Source organism: Cavia porcellus, unplaced genomic scaffold (assembly GCF_034190915.1).
Source record: "Cavia porcellus strain 051 isolate PalLab524CR breed Dunkin Hartley unplaced genomic scaffold, mCavPor4.1 scaffold_1, whole genome shotgun sequence".
NCBI lineage: Eukaryota > Metazoa > Chordata > Mammalia > Rodentia > Caviidae > Cavia > Cavia porcellus.
The window spans coordinates 75,172,173-75,177,534 of NW_026947484.1; the positions used below are offsets into that span (position 1 = coordinate 75,172,173).

The 5,362-nt window shown below is 41.2% G+C and overlaps 1 pseudogene; it reads left to right on the forward strand.

Annotated features, from left to right (window-relative positions):
- The first annotated feature begins 929 nt into the window (after positions 1 to 929).
- Positions 930 to 5,045, forward strand: LOC100729820 (splicing factor 3A subunit 3-like; annotated as a pseudogene).
- The last annotated feature ends 317 nt before the right edge of the window (positions 5,046 to 5,362 follow it).

Consider the following 5,362-nt stretch of genomic DNA (forward strand, 5'->3'; position numbering starts at 1 on the left):
GAAAAATTGAACAAAGAAACCTCATATGCCCACACCCATTTTCAATAGCCATCAATAGCAGAAACATGCTGGGATAGTACGTGACTCAGGTGATATTCTGATGCCTTGCTCTTCTGAGAAGACAGGGAGCAGAGTGGCCAAGACAACAGGCAGAGTCCTTTCAGTTCCAGGAAGGGTAATTACTCATCATCAAAAGCATATATTTTTAAATGGCTGAATCCTGTAAATGTTTGTAATTATCAGTCTGAGCGCTCAGCCACAGATGCGATTTGTGGTTTGTCTGTGCTTCCCTGACCTTGCTGTTGGCCTAAGTCTGGGTGACCTGCAGCTATCCCAGCCTCGGTTGTTATGTACCGAAACTGCAGCCTGGCATTCACGGCAAGGCAGGGACTCCACCACTGTGATTCCTCCTTTCATCGTAAGCACAGAAAATGCGCAGTCAGGAATGGATACGGGACAGACGTCTGGCTGGAAGGGAGATTTCACATACTTTTAGAAACATGGATTTTCTGGTTATTTTGATGACTGATCTCAATGTCTCACTCTGCTTGAATAAAAAGTCACCTCCAAAATTTAGTAGCTTAATCAACCACATCCGCCAGGCATGACTGTATGCACTTGTAATCTCAGGTTCATGGGAGGCTGATGGAAGAGGACCACAAGTTTGAGGCCAGCCTGTGCAACTTAATGACACAGGACCTAAACAAAAAATAAGAAGGGTTATGGATACAGTCAGCAGTAGAGCATTTGCCTAGCACGTGTGAGGCCCTGGGCTTAGCCACTAGGCGCGCGCACACACACACACACACACACACACACACACACACACACACACATTATCAATGATACAGATTTATTTTGCTATCCTGCCATCCTCTACATGTGACTCCCACTTCACAGTACAATATGGCTACTTCAGACCAGACATCATGTCCAATTTCAGCTCGCTGATTGGCGGAAGAGTAAGTGCCATCTGACTTTACAGAAAACTCCCCAGAAGTTGCCACACGGTATCTATTCTATTTCACTGATCAGAACATAATCATAGAAGCAGCCCTGATTGCAAGAAATGCTAATACATGTCTTCTTTACTCAGGAAGTCAACGTACCAAACTAAAAATCAGGTGTGGGAAAAAAATCAATACTGTGGGAAAAAATGAACTTGGAAATAGACAATCAACATTTTCAAATTTGTTAGAATGAAACTGTTTATGGCATTCTTTTTATTGTTGAAATCTCAGTTACAAGCCGGATGTAGCAGTGCACTCCTGTAATCCTAGCATATTGGAGGCTGAGCTAGGAGTATCACTGCAAGTTAGAGACCAGCCTCGGCTACAGCATGAGCCCAAGGCCAGCCTGAATTGCATAGCAAGACCATGTCTCAACAAGACAAAAAAAACCCCACATAACCCTCAATTACAGGGGCTGGGGACATAGCTCAGGGGCACAGCACCTACCTGGCAATCACAAGGTCCTGAGTTCAATTTCTGGTACCAACAACAAAAAAAATCTCAATTACATAATTTTTCACTGTTTTAGTCCTAGTATCTGTGTCTTTCCTATTTTTTTCTGGATCACCAGCATGCTGCTTATATTTTTCATCAAAACACTATCTTTTGATATTACTGATTTTTTTCTGTTTTCTTTTCTGCTTTTTAACTCATTTGTATTATTTCATTTCATTTTCTTTTTTTTTTTTTTTTTTTTTTTTTGGTACCAAGGATCAAACTCACAACCTTGCACCTGCCAGGCAGGCACTTATGCTACTGAGCTAAATCCCCAGCCCTCATTTCATTTTCTCACATTATTATTTTCAAACTTGTTCTGCTGTTTGATAGTGAAAGTCACGACTGTGACACTACGGATACAATAAAGACTTGCAAATATGCTCTCTGCTCCTGGTTCCTGGCATTGTAATCTCTTAGAATTTTCTGGGTGACAGGAGCATCTTTTGTCCTAATGAAGTGATTGTTAAACTCCTGGGTGAGGTCACCAGAAAGACCAGGCTATGCCCTGAAGCTTGACATTTTCAGTCCCAGTCCCTTACCTCCAGGAGGAGGGACCGGGCAGGTCTGGCAAGTACAAGGGGCAGCACTGACTTCAGTCAATTGTTCCCTTCCCCAATGGGATTGGTGGAGTGAGCTAGACCTGGGTCATGTGACGCAGTGGGACCCAATAGGTTATGTGAGGTCAAGTCCCTGCAGTGGTGACACACACTAACCACACTGGCCCAGTGGGGCCTCGGAGGTTTGGCTGGTCCAGAGGGGAGGTGGTGTAAAGTAATACTGTAGTGCAGGCCACAGCAGCTTGACTGATCCAGAGGGGAGGGGCCAGCATATGCTGTCCCTGTCTGCAACTTATTAGCACACTGCAGTGGGAAGGGTCATCTAGCCAGTGCGCTTCAGAATTGTAACCAACTAAGAAAGAAACTGGGGCCTCCTGGAAAAAGCCAAAAAAAAAAAAAAATGGGAAGAGGAAGCAACAACAAAAAGTCCCCAGGCCCCAACCCTGAGAACATTGACCAGGACAGGTAAATACAAGGAGAATGAGAACAGCAAACATGCAATAACAGACACAGCGCCAGTGGACATAAAGAGATATATTCGGGACCTCATAGATGAGTTCAAAAGTGAAATATTTAGCCAAATAAAGCAAGATATAAGAAGATTAATAAAAGAGATACTAAGCACTCCTCAAGCAGACACAGAAGAAGGGAGGAACTCAATAAAGGAGAGAACCATTTGGTGAAGAATATAAATGAATTATAGAATACATGAAGCAGATTCAAAGAGATCACCAGGAAATTAAAAACTCTATGAGAAGATGGCAAATCAGCTTGAAAGAAACTAAGGACAGATTATCCATACTGGAGGACAATTTTGCAATGTGGGAGTAGAAAGGGAAAACTTTTTAAAAATAACAAGGAAACAAGCAGTAACAATACAAAGGCTAGAAGATGGCAAAAGGATCTATAACTTGAGAATAAAGAATGTAAATGAAGAAGCTGGGATACAAACAATGAAACTACAAAGGTTATTCACAGAAATAATTAAGGAAAACTTCCCAAACATAGGAAAAGAAAATGATATTCTGATATATAAGGCATACAGAACTCCAGCCACCTACAACCAAAACAGAGCTACACCCAGGCATATAATAATCAAGATCCCAGAAATTCAATATAAGAACAGAATATTACAAGCTGTTAGAGACAAGAAACAGATAACCTATAAAGAAAAAGTACTAGGACTCCAGGACAGTGGCAGAGAGGCCTCAACAAATGGAGCAGAAAACAGAATGAAGAAGATAAACAGACAACTGACGGCAACAAAAGAGCATAACAGAAATGAGGCCGAGAAGATTTTATTCAAAACTGATATGATTGATAGTATCAAGTCTGAAAGTATAGGCAACTACACTGAAGACGACAAGACTCAACGATACACATCCTGGTTTGATAACTGCCGGTTTTTGGAGTTCTATGTACTGTATACAAAGTTGTGTTCTTATTAATACTGTTATGTACTGACATATTCAATTATGCTATGTCTGAGGATATAGCCAATTCTATTGGAGATAACAAGAGACAACACAGGAACTATGGTAGAACTCTTTGTACAACAATCTTATATGCTTATTTCATTTCATGTGTTTATAGGAATATGTTTTGTTTTGTCTTGCTTTGTTTTGTTTCTCCCTTTAATATAGAAAGGATAGAAATAAATGTTAAGACTAATGCATGTGTAGAATCTATAAACAGTTTATGAGAACTGATCATATGACACATGATGAAATAAACAGATACTTTGAAGAAAACAAGACACTAAAATACCCAGTGCTGAGCAATAGTATTATTCTTTGTTCGAAGTGATATTAGCCTGCTTGGGTTTATTCAACATCTGCATGTTTGTTTAAGTGTATAGGATTATATTTCTAAGGGTTTTTTTGGATAGTTGAACAGAACTGGTTGCAATCTCACTGTTTGAATCCCCACTTAATAAGCCCCACTTTAGTATCTTGAATAACTACTTGTAAGAAGATAATCTGTAATCATCAACTAGTGATTTCTTATTGTTTATTTTTTTCTTTGAAATTATGTATTATTTCTACCCATTTTCTATTTTGTTTAGTCTTTCTTTAAATTAAATTTTAAAAAAAGATCAGAATGAACTTCTTGGGATGATACAGACCGAATCTGAGAAGAGATGAGAGAACCATACCTTTCCCGGATGGCCAAAAGAGGCCAGCAGTGCAGTGACCCATGCTGGCCTCTGTCTCAATTTGTCTGCATTTGCCTCCTGGGAGGAGCTGGCCTTTCTGGGGCTAGAAAGATGGAAGTCTGCACTCTTAGTTTTAGACCTGAAATGCCAGGGACCCTTGAAGAGCCAGACCAGAAGATGTCTAGCACCAAAGTGAAGATCTTGGTATCACTGGATGACTCCCTGTTTGCCAAAACTCCCAAAGCAAAGGGCACTAAGAGAGACCCTGAGAGGAACAAAGACATTGCTTTCCTAGAAGCCCAGATCTATGAATATGTTGAGATTCTTGGGGAACAGCGACAGCTCACCCGTGAAAATGTGCAACACAAACAAGATGGGACAGGAGAAGAGCAAGAAGAGGAGGGGGAAGAGCCCATCAGTGAGAGTGAAAGTGGAGGTGAAGAGAATGAGATCATTACAACCCCCAAAACCTAGCCCTGGAGGGGATGGCAAGCCCATCCTGTACTGGCTGTGTAAGCTACACTGCCTAAACATCAAGTCCAATTGTGAGATTTGTGGGAGCCACACCTACCGAGGCCGAAGGCCTTCCAGCAGCACCTCACTGAATGCATCATGTTTACTGCAGGTGGTGTTTGGGCGCTCGGAACACTGCTCACTTTGCTAATGTGACACAGATTGAAGATGCTGTCCCCTGTGGGCCAGGCTGAAACTGCAGAAGGCTTCAGAATGATGGCAGCCTGACACTGAGGAAGAGTATGAAGACTCCAGAGGGAATGTTATAAAAAGAAAACCTATGAAGTTCTGAAAAGACAAGGACTGCTGTAGTGTTTAGGGATGTAGTTCAATTTCTGGGCTTTCCCAGTCTCCCTTGAGGTCTGCTTTCTCTATTTCTCCCAACCAATGCTCTTAAAAACTCTTTGCTATTTAGTCTCATAGTCTGGCATGCATCTTGCAGAAACGAGGCATGCTGGCAGGTTGCAGGGCTGAAATATGTTTTATCTTTGTTTTATATTTTAAAAACAATCCATGGGAAAATAAAACCAGCCTTTGTTTAAAAAACAAAACAAAACAAAACAAAACAAAACAAAAAACTTCTCCAGTCTAGGTTAAGACCCAGAAGGTTACTGCAGAGTCCCTAGTGT